We start from the raw sequence: 22345 nt of genomic DNA on the forward strand, positions 1-22345 counted from the left end.
AGAAGTAACAGAAACCCCCATTACAAATTCAAAACCCTGATCTCTTTTAAGTGTCTTCCTGATGCAGAGAAATGCAGTACTGTACTGACTTTACTGCTGGTGTTTGGGGTAGAAAAAGCGGATTGCTGAGGTTTTGGAGAGTTGTGAAGCTGCCTTGCATGTGTCCCTGAACCTGAACAGTAATGTTTACTTCAGCAGGCTCGCATCCTGCTCCTTCCAGACAGCCTGAATTTGCTTTCATAGAGGTGTTGGTTCGCTAAGAACCTGTCAGGGGCAAATGTTTAGATTGAAATGCCAATTTTTAACTTACCAGGGCAGCAAAAAGTTACCGTTCAGTGAAGAAGCTGGTCTTGCACTATAACCTCTTGTGCCATGAAAAGAGAAACAGTGCAGTAAGAAACTCCTGGGCAGTGATTTGTCCTTCCTTTACAGAATCACAGAATCCCAAGGGTTGGAAGGGACCTAAAAAGATCATCTAGTCCAACCCCCCTGCAAGAGCAGGGTAACCTACAGTACATCACACAGGAACTTGTCCAGGCGGGCCTTGAATATCTCCAGTGTAGGAGACTCCACAACCCCCCTGGGCAACCTGTTCCAGTGCTCTGTCACTCTTACAGTAAAGAAGTTCTTCCTGATGTTAACGTGGAACTTCCTATGCTCCAGTTTACACCCATTGCCCCTTGTCCTATCACTGGATATCACTGAAAAAAGCCTAGCTCCATCATCCTGACACCTACCCTTTACATATTTGTAAACATTGATGAGGTCACCCCTCAGTCTCCTCTTCTCCAAGCTAAAGAGACCCAGCTCCCTCAGCCTCTCCTCATAAGGGAGATGTTCCACTCCCTTAATCATCTTTGTGGCTCTGCGCTGGACTCCTTCAAGCAATTCCCTGTCCTTCTTGAATTGAGGGGCCCAGAACTGGACACAATATTCCAGATGCGGCCTCACCAAGGCTGAGTAGAGGGGGAGGAGAACCTCTCTTGACCTACTAACCACTCCCTTTCTAATGCACCCTAAGATGCCATTTGCCTTCTTGGCCACAAGAGCACATTGCTGGCTCATGGTCATCCTCCTATCCACCAGGACCCCCAGGTCCCTTTCCCGTTCACTACTTTCCAGCAGGTCAACCCCCAACCTGTACTGGTACATGGGGTTGTTCTTCCCCAGATGCAAGACTCTACACTTGCCCTTGTTAAATTTCATCAAGTTTCTCCCCGCCCAACTCTCCAGCCTGTCCAGGTCTCGCTGAATGGCAGCACAGTCCTCTGGTGTGTCAGCCACTCCTCCCAGTTTTGTGTCATCAGCAAACTTGCTGAGGGTGCACTCAGTTCCCTCATCCAGGTCATTGATGAATATATTAAACAGCACCGGTCCCAGCACCGACCCCTGAGGAACTCCACTAGTCACAGACCTCCAGCTAGATTCTGCGCCATTGACCACAACTCTCTGCCTTCTTCCTTTCAACCAGTTCTCGATCCACCTCACTACTTGATCGTCAAGCCCACACTTCCTTAGCTTATCTATGAGGATGCTGTGGGAGACAGTATCAAATGCCTTACTGAAATCAAGAAAAACTACATCTACCGCTCTACCATCATCCCTCCACCTAGTCACTTCCTCATAGAAGGCTATAAGGTTGGTCATACATGACTTCCCCCTCTTGAAAAATCATTTGCTGCCACAGTGACTGTAAAGTTAAAAATCAAATTCATGAAGAAGAAAACAAAACAATGAAGTTATGTGAAAAATGTTTGTTACTCTTTAGTGTTGCCCAGCAAACACATGGCTGGAGGTGAGGACACAGTCTGTCTTTTCCATCAGAAAGGGCTATGTGCACAACTGGGGACTCCAGACGGAATAATAGTAACAGGCCAGAAACACTATTGAAACATCACGTTTGATCCACTTGGTACACAGCAGCATAAAACTATGCCCTGGGCAAAACCCAGGGCTTGGCCTCTGCGCTGCCTTCTGTGGATTGTGGCTGAATTCAGATGAACAAGTTTAGAAGTAAAGACGTGGTTACAGCAAGAAGTGTGTGATCTTAAAGACTCCACATCCAAATGGTGAGCAAGACTTTGCATCTGGCCTCTCGAGTCTATTGTGAGAACCAAGAGCCCAGGTCAAGATCAAGACACTGCAACTGAACTTGTGGAAAATCATTTCCAAATCTAAGTGGCTTAGGCTCATCAGTAACACTTTGAAACAACAGTATTTGGGATATTTTTTTAGGTAATTGCTCACTTTAAATTGCATATTCTAGATTCCTTCCAGAATTGCCATTGTGAGGAGCAATCTTCCTTCCCCAGGCACATCACAGTGCTTTTTCAGCCAAAAATTAACTCTAGTCATGATAAGCGATCATAACTCAGAAGTAGGCAGTCTATAGAAATTCTAACTTGAATACAGAATTACTTGAACAGCTTTATAAGGCAGGTGGAACCCAGAATAACAGTGGGGGAGAGTGGCTCTGCCAAACGTGTGTAAAATATATGAAGTACTCTGTGCTGTCTGCTGGAAGGTAAGTCCCTGCTCAGTAAGCTGTATGAACAGCATTGTTTGTATATTTGTTACGTTTTGGGTTCAGTTTGCAACGATGTAAAATCTTGCATCACCAATGTGAGTGCATCTTTGAATATTAAAAGCACTAATTATTATGTAATTAGTCAACAGGATGTATATAATTGTGTAATACCAGCATTCCTGGGTGTGGTGAAGCACGCAGGTAGAAAGCCAACACTCAGCTAGACAGAGTATTATGAAATTACACAACAACATGCACCCTGGGTGGGTACTCTAATTGTATTTTATGTTTAAACAATGGCTACATTAGCAAAATCGAACTTTTTCTTTAAAAAATATCTTCCCACAGGCACAGATCATAGTAGATGGTGGGGATAATGTTGCCCAAATAGAGTCATCTGTCTCCCAAGGGACCCAGGCTTCTTCATGAACATACAAATAGGAGACAGAAACCAGGCATAAAGAGCCCTTCATCCATTCGTGGCAAGAAGCCACCCCAAAACAGACATGTGACAGTTGCAGAGTCATGCACCAGAATAATTGAATACAGAAAATGAACAGGAAGAACTTTCTGTCTCATGAAGAATCACATGAGATTAACCAGAACTGTTATATTTTTACCCCTTCACAGGCATCAGGACCATACGTAAACCTGGTGGAAACAGAGCCACAAGAGTGAATCGGATTCTTCTTTGAACTTACCCAGAGCATCAGCCATCAAATGTCTTGAGCATTTTAGTTAACTCTGATCTCTGCTAAGACCTTCACTGGGGCCAGCACTACAGCCATGGTAAGATTTGCAGTACAGACAGAAAAGGTGGATCGTTCCTTTACATGGTTTACCAGTATTTTCTCTCTTTTGATATGGATCCAGGGTGAAAAATCCCAGAGAAGAATGGAAAGGTAAGAATTCCAACACCAAACAAAAACCGAAAACCAATAAACCAAGGCTGAGACTCATTATAAATGTAAAATGTTAGAGCCTAAAGCTGGGTTTTTTTCATGTGCCTGGGTGGAGAAGGGTGAGGTGCCCTCTGAGGATGATTTTATCTTTGACTTTTGAGTCTGAAGAGCTTGGATGTGGTTTGGCAAGTTCATAAACATATTTGTGATAAAGTTGAACTGCTGTCTGGAAATGTTACATATAGAGATGTAAGAAAGCTTAAGGAGAAAACTGCAAATGCTGAAAGAAGAATTAGCAGTGCTCAGGAATGAGGTTAGAAACTGCGGACAATTAGCTACTAGATGACTCCTACTAAATAAATCATCAAAGACTTGATGACTGCTTCCAGGTTTCCACAACAGTATTAGCTCATTGAAGCAGCCAGAAAGATGGTAATTTGGCCAAAGTTTCAGGAATTTGCTATTCTTGTTTGAATTAACCAGCAAGGCTGATGTATGCTGTTGCCAAGCCTATAAAGCAGGGCCTTCATGCTTCCAGGGAAGATACTATATTTATTGGGCAGGATCAAGGGCCCCATAACATGGAAAATAAGCTTCTTTGTGTTAAATGAGAGCTACATGGGAAACAAAAACAACCTGAGCTTGTCATGGAATCTCGCATCTTATTTCAGCACTCAATAAAGCACTTCCCTTATCCAGTTTAATAGAGAAGCACAATTTCTTCTTCCTGTATGCCTCCACAAATCAGATCTAGCTCTGATCTCATTTAGAGTTTAATCCAAGACCCAAAGTAAAAGGAAAATATTGCTGTTGCTTCCAACAGGCATCTGGTCAGTCTTGTACCATGGTTTTACTTAAGTGTAAATTGAGTGCTGAGTTTCTTCCAAAAAAAAAGAGGGGTAAGCGGTAAGAAATGGGAATCTGAATGCTCAGCTTTCCACTGTTACTGCTGATAGGACCTGTCCTTTGGCTTGGCAAAAACTTGTCAATTTGTCTGGCTTTTCTGCAGGGTCAACTGGTACAAAAAAGTGCTCACCTTGACCTTTATTGCTACATCTGGGCAGCTCACCACAGTTGGAGTCTCTTTTACTGATTGAGATTTACTTGTGTCCCTGTTGTGTTGTGATAAGCCTCTGAATGTCACTGCTGTGAAGGTTTTGTTCCTCCCAAAGATTATCCAGAGGTTCAGTGAAGGCAAGTAGGTTTTGCTTTGGTTGAAAAGTAGATTGTATTGTGTCACTGTAATAAATGGCAATATGAAAAGTGTTGGTTGAATTTAACAGGAAATTGGAATGTTTCACTTGTCACAAGGCCAGTTTATAATGGGGACTTACGACATTGCTCATAGTAGGGGAACCTCACCCCATGTTGAGGGTGAGCTCAAGGCCTAGTTATCGTGCAGATGCAATTTCAGCTATCTTCAGAGTAAGACTTGAGTGGTGCATAAGCCTCAAGCACTCTCTCTGTGCAGGAGTGTAGAAAAAAGAACCTGATTTGGAAAACACTAGGGAGAAATACTGAAGTTTTACACACCAAAAAGGCTAATTAGAAATGCTTTTCTTCTGTAACACATGAGCCAAGCATATTGACATTAATTATATAAAATACTTAGGGTTTGGAATAAACTACTGAAGAGCACAGATGTATACCAAATCCTATGCAAATGAGTGTGTGCAACTGTTTTCAGGTAACATGTTTATTTATAACAAAAAGCTGTATATATGGGTTTCTTTTTAATGGGTAGAACATCATAAAAGGTCTCTCTCTCTTGTGCGCGCTCTTAATTCAGTGTAGTGAGATAGTTATATCTGTTCAGCACAGCCTAACATGCATTCCAGGAGCTGAGAATAGGTTCTTCCCGTACTTGAGTTAGTAGTACTCTTGTCAGCTTTCCTGGAATTGCATCATGGTAACTAGGAGCAGAATTCATTCTCCTCTGGTGGTAAATTTCCTTTGGTTTCGGAAAACCTAATGGAATGCATAACTGTATTTGTATTTTTCAGTCTGTGTCCCTGAGCTTACTACTGACAGAGGTGCTTAAAGGAAATGCTGTGACTGTGATTTGCTGTGTTGCCCATTAGTGTTATCAGTAGAGACTCTTAGTAGCATTGGGAAGAAAACTTCTTCTATCCTTTCTTTTACCCTGGCTGGCTGCAAAGAAATTCTCTTCCTTTTGATAAGTTTACTTCGTGGTGGAAGAGTTCTACATCAGGACCATGACAGGCAGGCTCAGCAGGCTGAATCACCTCCACTTTGAATGCTTCTATACCTGTCCCCTATTCTCTGCTCCTTCCATCTTAGGCACTGGCCTACATGTGAAAACACTTCACTTTCCAGGACAAGTTTCTTTACTGAATCTGCCGAATAATTATCTGAGGATACTCCTTAACATAAGATGAGATGTCTAGCTTATGTTGGAGCTGCTCTGTGGTCATTGTAGATTGTCACCTGGCTGGGCTGTGCTGGAACTGACAAGCTTCCCGGAACCTGCTCTACACTCTTCATACCATCCTGCAAATGCCAAGGCTGAGCACTTTTGCTCTTAGAAACACCCATCTGCAGGGGAAGATGTTGATAGTGAATAGTTATTCTCTCTCATCACCAGCAGAGAATGTTAATGTTGCTAAAACTGGTTCCTTGAGTTCTCCCAATTTACCTAACAATCCTCTTACCATTTCACAGGTGTTTTCAGATGTTCTGTGTTTGCACAAGTTCCAGAAAGCTCATGGTAATGCAGCTGCTTTTACCTCTCAGATTCAAGCCCATTAAAGGATTTGACGAAAGCTATTCAGTGCTGTGGGCAAAGAAGAACAAATGTGATCCATTTAGGTGAGCGCAAGGATCATTTCAGACCTCTGAAAAATAGGAAGAAGTTTCTTTGTACTCTATGACAACAGCAATCTCTATACATTCTCAGGAATTGTCAACAACTGGCCTCCAGTCTAGCTTGAAGATTTTAGAAACCCCACCAGCTACCAACAGGTCTGGACAAGATTGCTTAAGACATAGATTGCTGGGAGGGTACATTACAGCAGTGAAAATGCAGCCTTTGACCTGTTCTTACACTTCCACTTCTTAACATTCACTACTGGTAATTAACAGTATTGGGACAGTTGGATTTTTGTTCAACCTGGTGTGCTTGGACTTCATTTTTTATATTTACATAGGTTTTGGTAAGGGTAGAGACAGCTTCTGTCCTAATTGCCTGTCATATGGAAAAGTAGCAGTTTATACTGACCCTGGTCACCAAGGGTACCCTTCTGGAAAGAGGCACCTCTGAGACATGGATCCATTGAGTTGGCTGACGTGATAGAAGAAGCACTTGTAGCAGAAGCCAGCTCAGAGTTGCATAGGTTTTATTGGCAACTAAATGAATGAAAGTGTTGCAGGGGTGGGAGCAACAGGATACTATCAGTTGGTTGTGAAGTTGGAGTGAAAGCTCTTACATATAATTTCAGCTGTTGGAGAGGCAGATGGTTCTGTTAGTAACTATTCTTTACATACAGATCTGTCTTTTAAACACCTTCCTGCATCTGCTTTGGATAAAAATATATGTAAACCAAACAAACCCCTGAGCTTTTGCCTTTGGTGTGCAGTCAGATTAGGAGGAAAAGGAGCTGCTACACCTGTGAAATCAAATTTGGCTCAAAGATAATTTAGGGTGATCATAAAGGTGAAAGTTCAGAATCATTCTGACCTGGTGTGGTGCCCGTGCAAAGCTCATTGACCTCCTGTCTAACTTCTGCTGTCTGACTTTTTGTTCTTGCTTGAAACCTAAAATTTGGTTTCAAATAAAAATTGATTCCTACCAGGTTCATATAATACAAGTACTTTATTGAATTCTGACTGAAATAGCATTGCTCAGAAACTGGGGGCCATGTCCTGGCCTTGTGACATGGGGCCAGGAGTGTTTTGCAGGATGTGACAGTTTCTAGACCACAGGCAACTCTGTCTTTAGGGGAGGGTGAAGGAGGTGGGCGCTTACCCTAGAGAGATGATGTTACAGGCAGCAAAAAAGCAAAGCCACAAATGGAAACTGGATTAGTTTCTAGCACTGATGGTTTTCTGCTGCAGTTTTCAAGTTCTGTTGCTGGTATGAGAGGCATATTTTTCAGGCATTCCAAGGGAACTAGAATAAATGTGGTCAGCTTTGCAAGGAGAAACTGATGCTCCAGGGAAGGTAACAGCCAGGTGGGAGAAGAGGAGATGCAGGGTCAGAGGGTGGAAGGCAGGCTCATTGCAGGGGGCTGGAACTAGATGATCTTAAGGTCCTTTCCAGTCCTAACTATTATGTGATTCTATGGAGGTGGCCTGGCTGCAGCAAGGCATGCGGGGAGCAGTGGAACTGCTGGTGAATGAAGAGACTGGTTAGGATGTATCTGGAGGCCATAAAATTGGTGCTGAGGGGTGAGGTGCTGTAATCTCCTGTCTAAAAAGAATCTGGAAGAGAAGGAGAACAGTAAAGCTCCTGGTGTGGCATTGGGGGGGGGGGGGGGGGGCACAGGGAGGAGTAGGGCCACTTCACACATTCCACCCCAGAATGAGTTGACCTGGCCAGAGCTCCAGGACTGAGGAGGCACATTGCCTCTGGGTTCATGACATTATCTCAAAACAGAAAGAGAGAAGCCTCAATCTCTTACTGTTTAACTGGGGAAACAGGAGCTTAACAGCTACCTCCCATGAAAAATCAGTTCAGCTCCAGTCATGGGTTTTACCTGGGGCTCTCCTGGACGCCAGTTCTGCCCATAGGTGACAGCCCTGCCTCTGCTTGAGCCTGGCAGGGCAGTGAGCATGCCAAGCATCTCGGGGGGATGCAGGGGGCACCCCAGGGAGGGAAGTTTGTGCCAGTTAAGTAGCAGCACTTTCATGGTTTTTGCAGCCCACAGTAACCTCCACAAGACCTGCACTGAAGGAGAGGTATTTGGGGATTTGTGGTGGAGACTGGAGGCTGATTCGTTTGAGCTCTTCTTTCTCTGAACATCGAGTGTTTTGCTCCTGTAACTCCCTTTAGAGACTGTGCCATCAACTGCCCAGGCTGGACAGCCCAGTGTCGAAGGGAAAAAGGAGCCTTTTGCCCAGCACTGTCGTACTATTGAAGCCCCAAATCTAAGCCCTGTAAAATGTGAGAAAATGAGAGATTCGATTATCCATATGGATCACTCTGGATTTATTCCAGATTGCTTCATTAATAGCAATCAAAGACATCACTTTAATGGATTTTTTTTATCCTCAAAATTGTGATCATGAGGAATTTGTTCTGGCTATTGATTTTAAAAAGGCTTTTGATTCTCTTCAATAGCCTTAACTTATTTCAGATTTAGGTAACAGTAGGATTTGGTCTTAAATATGTTAGATAGGTCAATCTCCTTTATTCAAATCCACAGTTGCGTTAAAACTAATGACCATAGTTTGAAGATGATTTATATACTGGGCTTAGACAGGAGAGTCCTTTTTATCTTGATACTTTTGCTGTTACAGAGAAACCTTTGTTTTGAGAGAAATCAGTGTTTTTAAGGGAAAAGTCAGTGATGTTTTCCATTCTGCCCTTAGTTGGAGAATATATTTTTAATGAAGGTTTTTAGATACTATGCTGAAAGTCACTGAATGTTCATGTTTCTTCTTTGCTAATTGGGGTAAAACTCTTAAAGCCATTAGGCGATTTAAATGTAGCTCTATTTGAGCAATATCCTTTATTGGATCCCCCATTATCCTTTAAACATCTTGGTGTGCAAGGGGATAAAATTAGAAAGAATTTGTTTGCTTTAAATTGCCAGCCTCTGCTTGATAAAACTATTAGCTATTTAGCTAATTGGACTGCTCTTCCATTATCATTAATTGGCAGAATTGATACAATTAAAATGGGGGCTTTATCTAAAGTGTTTGTGGGTTTTTTTCTGAGGTATTCCCATCAAGTTCCCTGACATGTTGAGGGAGCTTTACATTCTGCAATTAGTTTTGTTTTCAGGGTTAGAGGTAAATTTAAGATTCATTTTGAAACTCTGCAGCTTCTCATAGAGTCAGCTTGCCTGGCTCCTGCTAATTTCATTGTTGTTTTTGGCTGCCCTCGTACAACTTGTTGTTTCATGATTTAGACAATCCCTGGCATTATGTGGCTGTGGAGTGCATGGGGCAGTGCAACCACATGCTGAGCAAAATCAGGCCCTCAGAGCACACCCTTTGCTTTGCAGAAGGTCACCGCAAGGCTTGCTCCCAGGGCTGTGTCCTGCAAGGTGCCAAACATCCATTATTCCCTGACCCACCAAAGCATTTTAACACAGCCATAACTTTTAAGCATACATACAGGCCCAATGATGCCAATTAGCTTGCTCATACCAGTCACCTTAAACAAAGGCTGTGCTTGGCTGGGATCACAGCAATCATCACCTTGTTTGAGACTCCCACGTGAACCCATTGCAAACACTGCTACACCTTGACTGTGCTCTGAGCTGATGGTGCCCTCCAAATGAGCAAGGGGAAGGCACTGGGCTTTGAGGGGAGGTTCTGCCAACCGTTCTCTTCCCATGTGGTCAAAGCATCAAGAAACTGCTCCCCCTGCTCCTGCCATCCCTGGTGGACATGCCATCTTCTTTAAGCTGCTAGCACGAGTCGTGCTTCTCCCTCCTAACACTATGATTCATGGCAGCCATTAGCCTCAAATAAATGAATGGGCCACAAGAAAATTAAAACCAAATCACGCCTCTATCAAGGGGAGGTCTTGTTGACAAGTAGGGCCTCCATTGCCAGAATTAGTCATTTGGGTCTGCCTTTTGGACCAGCAGCTAAGAAAACCAGAGGGTGATTAATTGGGCAGGACCAAGAGGATGTCACCCCTCCCATGCAGCTGGCCAGCGTGGGCAGTTTCTAAATCACACTATGAGGGCAGTGCCTGTATCACTGAATACCACCACTACCTCTGCTTCATCTCCATCATAATTTTATAGAGTGCTGGGGTACCACATTTTTACTTCAGCACCCAAATGTGCTTATGCTGGGACTTCCTTATCTTGCAAGCTGTGTTTAGCTGGGTCTATAGTCATTTAAAGCTGTTTAAAATAAATTGTATCTAAAATATAAAATTGTTTTATACAAAATGTTTTTTAATGTTTTATCTATAAGATATATGCAAATACAATTATATATCATTTTAACTGAAAAAGAAAAATAAATCTCATCCATTCTCATAGGCATGACCCCATTTGTATCTAACAGGTATGAGCACTGGAGCAACCTTGATGCAATACTGCCCTGCTTAAGTCATCTGAATCGCTGTAGTTTTTAGACTATGCCAAAGTCATTTCATGAAACGCATCATGCTTCATGGGTTAATCCTGATTTAGCTGTGATGCTTTGCTTTTGGGTATTATCTAAATTGTTTTGCCCATCTCCATTCATTTTGTCTGTCATGAGTATCATTCTACATGGGTTTCACTCATACATTTATTTGTATTTAAATTATGCATCTCTTAAGGAGATAGACCCATCAAGTGATACCATACCCCATGGCACAAAGAATGAGGCATTGTTTACTTTTGCATAAAAAGCCATGAAGAAGGAGCACACAATTTATAGGATACTAATGAATTATTTGGATGTTTGACCTTAAATCAGACTCGATCCAGCTAAGCCTGGTAGCCAGTGGAATTGAAATGTAATGGACAATAACCCAAGAGGCAACCGTATTGTAGGTCTAGAACCAAAACCCCTTAGAATAAAAGACTAAAAGAAACTACATCACTGCAGTAAATGTGCTGATCCTGTGCTGATTTATATTTCTGGATTAATTGCAGTAACTAAGGAGCATCACACTCCAAGTGTGAAACTTGCATGAAGGAGGTAAGAATCAAGCCCAGAGGGAACAGAGGAGCTGCAATACAGGAACCAGTCCTCCCTGTGCAACATTTAAGGTACGTTAGGGCTAAAACCTCCTTAATGCAAGCAGTGCTGTTTATTTGCTTCCATCAGCTGTGGATTTAGCTTATTGTCACAGGTACAGGGAGAGTCCAGAATAAGGGGCATTCCCAGGCTGAAACATTACTGTAACACCTTTTCCTCATTTGAAAGCAGAGATATAATTCTGTATGTCATTGACTAAGACAATAATAAATTAATACAATAGCCAAGTAATAGTGCTGTAATGCTTTCATGTATGAATTGGAATGGGAATACTGAGCTTTTCATTTCATGGTTGAAAAATACATGAGTTGACCCAAATATTAATTTCTGCATTTCAATCATTTACATATCATGGGTCAGTAATCATTTCTTGCACAAATGACTTTTCAAATGAGAAGCAGTATATTGTAATGGTCTGTCATATTTACAAACTTCTCGTTGTTTTCCCAACTTAGCACTTAGTATTTAAAACATACTGGACCAGATACTGTTTGCTAAATACAATACAAAAATGTCTCAGGTAAAATGCAGAGACTGTTTTCTTTTACTATTATCCATAATTTAGAATGTTCATAAACCATGGAGTGGTGTGCCCCAGCCCATGGCCCACCCAGGCCCCTGTTTTGGAACTGGCATAGTTTGCCAGCATTGGTTCAGGAGACCTGACACCTCTTTCTGCTCTTCCTTGACCTTAAAAATCTCACCCCTTTGAGGAGCAGGCCAGCTGAAGATTCAGCACTGTCAGAAGTTCTAATGGTGAGGGTTTTGAGAAGTTTAATACATCCCAAGATGTCTTTACAGCATGCAGTGACATCCAGCAAAAAGCCTAGGGTGTCTTTTTTCAGTTACTTTACAAAGCTAAAATAATAAAAATAACCTTGCTTTTTACTTACTGGTATTGAACTTAGTCCATCATTTTGGGCTGTTCATTGTTTCCTCGTATTCCAGCCCGTTATTAGCCAGCATATCCCAACAGAAACCTTGTATCTTGAAGTAAATAGTGTTCAAGTCCTGAATTAATCAGGGGCTAGTGCAGCATATATATGCTGCCCGGCAAGATGAATTTACACATCTGCCTTTTCTGTTAATTATAATTCCAGAGGTTGAATGTCAACAGCATATGGGTATATCCTCATAGAGGCATGCAAACACACACATAGAGGCGCACACACTGTACATAAATCTCTCTTGGCTTATCTGTTGCTGTCTTTAATTTGTATACTTCAAAACTGAGTGGTGAGGTCATTTATTAGACTGTTTCTGTGAGTTTTATGTAGTGATAAGAAAGCAGTAACATGCAATTTGTTTTTATAGAACTCACTTTTGTAAGTATGATCTAATATTTCCTTTCTTTAACTGAACAGTCAGGGAGAAGAGCTTTCAGAGCTATCTAAGAGTTAACTGGCTACATTTCAACTGTCACCATTGTCTTACATCTACATAGAGATGGAGGAGAGCCAGAGAGGTGTAAGTACAGAAGGCCACTGGGAAGAAAACATTTGTAAGCAGAAATTTCTGCTCAGAAGCCTCAGAGCAGATCTTCACAGTTTGTCTTGATTTTCTCTTTCCCTATTTTTTAAACACAATGTGCGGTGGAAATGATTGTTATTATCCAAAGGACCTTACTTGCTGGCTCGCTGCATCTCTGTTTATGAAATGCCATAACAAAAGTGAGCTCACGCTTGTGTGCTTCCAATGCGTGATGTTCCTGTGTGCCAGATGGGCACTTTCATGACTGTATGAGCGTGGATTATTTCATTTCCTACATCTGGGACTCCAAATGGCTGCGCAGAATGCCACAGGAGAGAGGCACAGATCTTCAGCTGGGGAAGCCTACCTTCACAGGGGAACCAGCTACATCAGAGGGGATGAGGCAGAGAAGCCCCCAGTGATATCTGAAAGTTCACATAAACTAGGGCCACAAGGGAAACCTTTAGAACCAGGAACAAGACAAAAATAAACAATAACTAATGCTGGATGTCAGCTGTGGAGAGGGGGGAGGGAAAATAAACCATAAGCAGTTTCTTGTCTGGCCACAGAAGATGTGTTTGGAATGCTGTTTTGTATTTCAGCTCAGAAACTCTGCTGTGACCTTCAGATATCGCTGGGTATTACAAATTCTACAGATAGCCAGAGAGAAATATCCCAAGGAGAGCTGGCATATACCATGCCATCCTAGTTAATGTTGACTGTGTATTGCTCACAGCCCATTCCAGAACTGCGACCAGGCAGCCTTATAAACACTGCAGAATCCTACAGTAATAGTCAGGAATGCTACAGTTTGTCATAAAGCTATTGCAGGATTTGGGATAATTACTTGTTTGTTTGTAGGATAAAAGGGTTCTTTGGTTTTTTTTAAGCCCGAAACAGTGAGAGGAGATCCACAGTATAGTGAGGTCCTGGCTTACTACACTTTTGCAGTATATGTTTCATTTCAGAGCCAGCAAACAGGAGGACATGGTAAGAAGAGGCAGAATAGCCTGTCCTGTATGTTTGATTGAATTAGCTGTAGCAGAAAAAAATATGGTTAAGCCAATGGCTTCCTTAAGATGAAAGAGAGCAATCCCCCAAAAGAGAATAACTGGAAAAAAGTAATGAACAAAAGAAAGTAAGAGCTTGTGACACAAAGTAAGAAAAATAAACAGCAGTTGACTTAACTATTTTGCATAAGATATTTACAAACCACAGCATATTACTGTTTGCTTTATGCATTTTCACATCCAGCTCAGTTTAAAGCAGTAATTTTCTGCAAGGACAACAGAGGGAAAAAAAATGCTTTACACTGCTTATATTAATTACATTTTTTCATTACCCATCATGTTTTCTACAGGCTTGTGTATTATTACTGTAAAATGTAATGAAACAGAGAAGGAAAAAAGAATGGACTTCTGGGAAATTTTCCAATTCTTGAAATGCAATGTTAATTGAGTGCTATTTTTAGGTCATCACAGACAGAGCTGAACCCATTGCCATCAGTGCACAGAATGGGGACAGCCCAGGTGCAACACAGACTGGGTGGGGGTATCGGTTTCTACTGATGGCGGAAAAAGGAGAGAAAGTAACTCCCCAGAGAGGTGATTCTGGTTGGGTTTGGGGCAGTTTCTATTTCTCAATGTAAAGTCCTCAAAACAGAAAGGAAAGGGAAGGGTGCTGAGCTGGCATGGGTCCCGGACCCACTGTGACCACGGACACTCCTGAAGGAGCCCCAGTAACTCCTGTGACAGGAGGGCAGACCAAATGAAAGTGAGAGGCTCTCTCTGGTGTGGTGGCTGACTTCCAGCTCCGGGAGGGAGGGCACTCTGAAAGTCAACATAAAATAAAGTCCCCCAAAATGTATCAGAAAAGCGATCCCTTTAATTTATAGATCTCCTAAAAGGCTGCCAAAAATCAATTATTTTAATTTCTATATAGTGCAGCCATGGACTGATTCAAGTCCTTTTGAAGTATTTTTAAACAGCCATTGCACAAAGCCATCCTCTTTCCCATATGCAAAAAATAAATGAATTGAAAACCACAATTTCTCACAATTGCTTTGATCACGAGAAAAGACACACAGGACTCTGAGGCCCCCTGTGAATTCCTTTAACTGGATACCTTTACTGTTAGTCCCAAGAATCAGTGTAGCTTTACTGCTCCCTCTATTAAGTGCCTCTTCCCCTGAAGAGAGCAAGGAGGGTGTTTGAGCCCATAACAGTTTGCGAAGACAAGAGGAAATAGTTACTGGTACTTGTAGGTGGGTGGAGGTTCTCTTTGAAACAGAAGTGGAAAATCTTTGCTGTGCACTTACTAAGGCTGAAAGGAAAGAGGAGAGAGCATCCCACATGGAGGAAGCCAATGTTATCTCCACTGTTCCTTGTCTGTATTGCGCAGCACTACTATAAAAGCAAGAGCCTAACAGAAGCATTTCAGCAGCCGTTCTAAATCACAATGTGTTCTACCCACTTCGGCCCCATGCATGTAAGAATCTTGAGAAATGGTCATGACCAAATGGTAGACCAACCAAGTACCAAGACAGTACATCCAGTTCTTCTGTTTGTTGTGGTACCTCTGGAGAGTTGGTAACCAATGTGTAGGTTTAAGAGACACCTCCTCACTTGTATCATCACCAAAGGCATCTTGAGCAGGATCCTGAGCAAAGGCTCTAAGCACCCAAATTCCTGAAATGATCTGGTCCACTTTACCTTGGAACAGGTAGTTTGCATCCTGGTCTTTTCTTACTGAATACAAGTTTCTTTACTTTTCTGTGGTTCTCTTAGTCACTTGAGCATTCAGGCGCATCCTTTTTTCAATACCAGGTCAAGAATCCCAAATATGCCCAAGAACCACATGAAATAGCAGGTATCAGTGCTCCCCTGGGTGTGGTAGTGTGGCTCTCCTTGACCTGTGCAGTAGCATAGACCTCAGCTGTCCATCATGAACCTGTGTACACATCTTGCCAATCTTCAAATCTCCGCTCTCCCAGTACATCACATAAGCTGTGACTTACAAAAACTACCACCCCAGTGCATTCCAGATGTATCTCCCCACCCATTCCCCAGCAGATCTGACACTGGTATATAAGTGTTACAGATTTGCTTGGCAAGGCTTAGAAGGGTAAAAAACAAAGCAAAGCAAAACGCAAACTGAAGAGTTAGTTTGCTCTCCAAATATCTCTAGTGCTAAGATAGAAGTGATAAATCATAAATATAAGCCTACATGATTTTCTCTTATCTGACACACTGAATTTAGACTGTTGCGCGCAAACACTTATAGCAAAATTGACAAACACTTCCTTTTAGGAATGCTGCATCAAAGCTATTAACTTTTATAGTCAGAGACCATTTAAAGCCACGGCAAGGCATGTGCATTAGCACACGCTGCCACACACCCACACACAAGGCATATGAACTGCGATACTCTATTTGCAAATCAAGATAGAAATCCTGCTCCTTTCAGCTATGCTTGTCCTGTCTCCAGCAGTGGTACCAGCATTTGGACTCCTCTTAGCCAAGCCAGCTTGTTGCAACCTCACCGTGGGCTTTAGCTTATTATTGGCTTGTTGGCACTATACTTCATCAAGACCAGTCTCGAGCCTGACAGCTAGCCCCACACCATGACAGACTCCTTTTTTATATTTAGATTAGAGTTATTCCCCTTTGCTAGGAAAATTCATCTGAATTCACAGCCCTTCAATCAAGAGTCACGGCATTTTTCCACAAAGGACACAGTTTTGTTCTTCCACAAGGATTCAGTTTTCCTCAGCACCCCAAGTTGTTGTAGGCAGCAGTTTGGAAATAGCAGGGCTCCTTTCAGACCAGAGCAAGTAAATTTTTTGTAGTGGGATTATAGGAGCAAGTGGTGGAGGATAGGGAAGGAGCAAAACACAAAGGTTGATCCCATTACACCACTCTTATGGGAATGGCTCCCATGTGAGCCAGTCCCTTCAGTATTGAAGCTACTGAGGAAAGGGTGATAAATTAATTTACTCCAAGTCAATCCCAATGTGTAAATCATAGGACCATAGAATCCTAGAATGGTTTGCATTGGAAGGGACCTTAAAGGTCATCCAGTTCCAATCCCCTGCCATGGGCAGGGGCACCTTCCACTAGACCAGGTTGCTCCAAGCCCTTTCCTTGAGCACTGCAGGAATAGGGCAGCCACAACTTCTCTGGGCAACCTGTGCCAGCACCTCACCACACCAAAGGTAAAAAACCCCTTCCTAACATCTGCCTTTATTCCCTTTTTAAAAATGGGGCTATGTTTCCCCTTTTCCAGTCAGTGGGAACTTAACCAGAATGCCACAGCTTCTCAGATATGATGGACAGTGACCTAGCCATGTTCTCCGCCAGTTCCCTCAGTTCCTGCAGATGCACCTCTTCAGGTCCCATGGACTTGTGCACCTTCAATTCCTTAGATGATCTCAAACCCGATCTGCTCCTACAGCAGGTGGTTCTTCATTCTCCCAGCCCCTGCCTTTGCCTTCTGTGACTTGGGCAGTGTGGCTGGAGCATGGGCTGGTGAAGGCTGAGGCAAAAAAAACCACTGACTACCTCAGTCTTCTCCATGTCCCAGGTAACCACATCTGCTCTTTCCTTCTTGAGAGGGCCCACATTTTCCCTGCTTTTCCCTTTATCACTGATATACCTCTAGAAGCTTTACTTGTTGCCCTTGACATCCATGATTTAATTCTGCCAAGGCTTTAGCTTTCCTAGCCTGATCCTTGGCTGCTCAGGCAAATTCTTTGTCTTCCTCCAAGGAAGTCAGTATTCAAATAGCAATTCAAACTTGAGATAATGTCCTACGATACGTGTAGCCACTGATTTCCATGGGAATTTTGCCATAGCTTTCACCAGGACTAGGATTTAATCTCTGGGTGTTTTCATTTTTCCGCTTGATTACCTGGCACCCATCCTCTATTGAAAGATGGTCACAGCGCACCTGAAGAATTGCAGTAATAAGCCAGTCAAGGAAGCTTTGCAGGATGGACCCATGGAGACTATAGTCATTTGACTGGATCAATAGGTGGGATTTCATCAGAGAGAGGGGATTCAAATGTCACTTTGAAAATCTCACTCCAGTGTGTTCATTTTCTGTTTCAGCTGTGTTGGGAATGGACTGGAGATTTAAACCCTGACTCAGAGCAAGAGAAATGAGGATCCATTAATTCTTATGAAAAAAAAAAAAAAAAAAAAAAAGCCATTTCAAGCCATAGCCCTAACATAAATGAATTTGGCATGTTCAAGAGTGGACCATCACATCCATGATGAGATCAATGGATACAATTTAAGCTTTGGTAGGATGAGGCCTCAAGCTTGCAGTGCTTAAATGTGGTTCAGGATCTGGGATTTTCAAAAGCCTGCATGTTCCCAACTCCCGGTGGCAACAAGGAGGCTTTAAAATCTGAAGCAGGCACTGATCTGCATCCAGAGGTGCTCAAATATCTGTGTAAATCTGCTTCTAATTTATCCAGCAGCCCTGTCCTTCTGGATTGCTTTTGGAACCACAAGCACTTTACACAGCACTTCTCTGCAAACTCTTCTCCTTTGGGTAGCTGTGGAATAAAAAGGAAGGAAAACATATTACAGCCCTCAACTGACAGCAGAAGTGCCATAAGCAGTGATGTGATAGCCAGGATGCTAGAAGATGCTAGATATATTTAATGTTGATAAAGTTAATAATGTTAATGTCAGCAGAGTGCAGGACTGACCCTGGCCTCTCTGATTTGCCTCAGTAGTTCACACCTTAACCCTGTTATTTTCCTCGGGTTTTTTTACCTTGTAATCTTTCTGGGTATCATCAGAATAGCGTTTACCTCCCAGGCAACTCCTCAAACCCAAGCATAGCCCTGTTTAAGTAGTGGAATTGAGATAAAGAGTACAATGCTTAAATGGCATCCTTTGAAAGGGGGCACTGTGCATAAAAGGCCTTCCAGGTTCCCATCAGAAGGGCTAGGAGCAGACTGGGGGACTGGAAACACTGACTGCAGCCAGTTTCTTTATTCCTATGTGCTAATCCACTTTCTACAAACAATATGAATATTTGGTGTGTTTAGCCCTAAATATGTCAACTACACCTTTAGGAAAGAACTTCCAAAGCCTAAAATCATCTCTTTAAGATCAAATTTGTTACCTGAACTCAAAATGATTCTTCTCTACACAAATAAATACACACACGCTTGTGTGCGGGAATTGTCCTGGGATAGCACTGTGCTGCTAAAAAGCCTGGCTTTCTGATACCAAAAGAGCACTGCAAATATTAACACATTGCGGAGAGTGGAGGAAAAAAGAAGCAAGAATGATTATCCCAGAACATAACAAATCTAAAAATAAATTGGCTTCATTTTCACCTATTGCAGACCAATGGGGGTGAAACAACTTTAATTAGTGTAACAGGACAATAGGAATGAAATTGGCTTGGCCACAAGATTTTTGCAGGATGACACTGATGGTATTGCTGTCCAACTTCAAAGATTTGGAAAGATGCGGCTGCTAACACTGGAGAATAGAAACCTGTTTTTCATCAACTAGGCTGGCCTGACAAATTAAGTCTGTGGAGTCATTAGATTAAGATAAGAGCTTATCTCCTAGACTGACATTTATTCAGAGGTTTTTATGCTGCTCAGCTAGTAATTAGTGCAGTTGAATTTTTAACACTGCTTTGTCCAGTCATTTGACAAAGCAGAAATGCATAAAGTTTTGAATAAAAGAAATACAACTAAAATGCAAGAATCTAAAATTATTACCTTGGAAACGTTTTAATTTCCCCAAGAGTTGGGATGATGCTAAAAGTCTTCATGCAGGTCAGAAGTGCTTCTGCTGTTAACTCATTTCCATACGCAGACTGAGAGGCCCCTTCAACTAAATTTTTAGGCACTAAGCAGCAGATCTCTGTGGCAAATCTGTAATGTCTTTCATGCCCATCCATTGTGTAATTCTGCTGCTTTACAGCAGGAATACGGCGAAGGCTGCACTCCTGCTTATTAATGCTCGTCCGCTTCCTTCGGCACTCAGGTTGGGATTCGGGGGGTGGTTCTAAAAGGTTCTTATAGGGCTGATTTCATGGAGTTAGGTTTATTTTTCATGTCCTAATTTTCTTATAATAACAGATAGGTTGTTCCACAGTAAACCAGTGCATCGCTTCTGGACAATGTTTTAACACTGCTTTAGACTAACAAATCTTCTTTTAAAGAAAAGAAAACCAGCTCACTTTGAGAAACTGAAGGTCAGAATTGGATTAATAATTAGTGGATGAGTGTTTGTTGATGAGCTTTGTCAGGTTTGTTACAGCTACATCCTGTTATTGCTGTTACAGTGTTTGTTTTGTATGAAGTGCAGCCATCTCAGCATCTATGGTTCTTCCTTTCAGAAATCTACAGGCAAGGGGAGTGCATGGGGGTAAATTATGGTTCATCCAACTACTTTATTCCTATTATTACTGGCTTTCACAAAAAAAATCCACCTCACATGGAGTCTGGAAAGATCCAGATGATCTCAGACTGCCTGTTTGGAAAAGAGACCGTCCTTCTTTACCTTTTACACCTTCCTGCCAAGACCCCTGAAGTCCTGGACTCCCAGGCCCAGGATTGCAGAGGGTGACTGTTGCTGCCACTTGCATGTACCCCTGAGCCTGATGTTGCAGTGGTAGAGCAGGACACAGGCTCTAAGGCCAACTGGGACCAGGGTCTTTGTGAGTTTGGGTTTTCCTGGTTTTTATATGACACCCCCAAACCCAGCTAATATGAAATTATTAAGATCTCCTTTTGATGGGCTGTGGAGATATCAGCATACAGGTGTCTTAATGGTGTCTGTCACAGCTGTCCATCAACAGTCCTGGTTCATGGGGCAGTTCCCTTTCCCCAGAGCCATTTCAGACACCTCGTGACATGCTGCCCATCTGGGGTTTTGTTTTACAGACTGCTGCCATCCTCCTGTACTTCCATGAGAGATACCATTGACCTGCACCTTTGCCTTGAGTCACCAATTTAAAGACAGCTACTGCTTGTTGATGGTGCACACAAAATGAATTATTAGTCTTGGTTCTGGCCTAAGTGTCTGGAGACTGAGACCTTCACTGGCCCCATGCAGAAGGCCAAAGACTGACAGAAGCACCAGCAAAAGAGAAGTCCCAAGAGGTCAAGGGAAGAGGCATTGCAGACTAATAAACTCTGTTACTACAAGGAGAACTTTGTTCAACTTCTGATGCCAAGAAGGACAGCCGGGACTGACAGGTAAATTTCCCTGAAGATAGTGGAAATAGAGGTTAGAGCACCATATTTATCTCAGGCTACTTAGTAAATAGTGAGATACTGCAAAAAAGACAGTTGTTGGTTTAGCAGCAGGAAGGTGTCATTGAAAGGCAGTAGCAGTCCAACCATGCTCTACTTTGCCTTCCATTTGCAGTGTCCCACCCTCAGGTATTTGGCCAAGGTCAGATAGGCAAGAGAGAATTTTTTCTCAAGTTTCTAGCATTCCTCAGCAATTTTTAAAATGAGAGAAAAGGGCAATAACAACTTCTTTTAACTGGCAAACATGTTTTCAGTGTCCCCAGAAAATGCTGCCTGTCAACTTGGCATTTCTCTGCTTTTGGTTTGATACTTTTGACTTCTGAGTTTGGTGTAAGAGGTACTCATGTCCCAGAAAAAAATATGCTTGCCCTTTTTAACTGGATTCCGTAGGTTGAAATTTATCCATGGTAAATGTTTCACAGTAAATTATGTGGCCAGTTCCATACAAACATCTTTTACTCTCCGAAATGAAGGCAAGCACTCAGTCGCACAAGTACACAGTGTAGCCATCCAGCTGTTTGTGTTTCCCCCAGGCATTCAACACTCCTCACAAATAACTACACTTTGCACTTCTGTAACGCACATCCTGTGACCCCACAGTGCAACCGCAAAGGTGGGGTAAACACCTCTATTTCTATTTTATAGGTACTTAGCACTTCTGAAATGCAAGCTCAAGGCAGGCTGTGTTGAATGTCTAAGCTTGGGGAAGTCTTTCTGGAAACCTGATGGAAAATACCGGCTCAAATATTACTGGTAAGTCAAGTGGTCAGTGTTCAGTGTGACTGTTGGAAGGTGGGTTCCCTCACAACGCATGAAATTTCCTCTCCAGTGGTTCAAGCCTCTTCCCATTTTGTTTTTCTGTGGTACAGTATTCATTAAACCCTTCGCCGTGACATGTCATTGCCAATGTGCCAAATCCTGAACAAATCACATCCTCTGTTCTTCTGTAGCAGATTTGTGAGATAATCTATTATAGATTAATCATTTCAGTCTTATGGTGCAATGTCAGAAATAAATTGGGGTTATGAAGCTGGAGGGGAGCCACTTTTGGGGGCTGATGTGTTCTCACTGATGCTCCTTATTTGACTTTGAAAACAGTGTCATGATGAGATTTTTGAAGCTGATTGTTGCCCTGTGGAATCCAAATCACAGGGTAAAAATGCTGGGAAGTAAGTTTTCATCTCCACAAATATCAGCTCAGTGATGAACAGTAGGTGGTTTTCAAGCCATTTCCTTCCCTCTCCTCACAACATGAAATGT

General features: G+C 42.4%; 1 long non-coding RNA gene across 2 annotated transcripts in view; it reads left to right on the forward strand.

Annotated features, from left to right (window-relative positions):
• The window catches only part of LOC136012368 (uncharacterized), a 126080-nt gene that overhangs the window by 95389 nt on the left and 8346 nt on the right, over positions 1-22345 (forward strand). For both annotated transcript variants that reach the window (XR_010611684.1, XR_010611685.1), the window contains 6 exons: positions 3158-3316; positions 6112-6258; positions 11217-11333; positions 12687-12789; positions 20714-21028; positions 21731-21838. This is a non-coding gene — a long non-coding RNA (uncharacterized LOC136012368). The remainder of the gene's footprint in view (positions 1-3157; positions 3317-6111; positions 6259-11216; positions 11334-12686; positions 12790-20713; positions 21029-21730; positions 21839-22345) is intronic.

Source organism: Lathamus discolor, chromosome 3 (assembly GCF_037157495.1).
Source record: "Lathamus discolor isolate bLatDis1 chromosome 3, bLatDis1.hap1, whole genome shotgun sequence".
Classification (NCBI taxonomy): domain Eukaryota; kingdom Metazoa; phylum Chordata; class Aves; order Psittaciformes; family Psittacidae; genus Lathamus; species Lathamus discolor.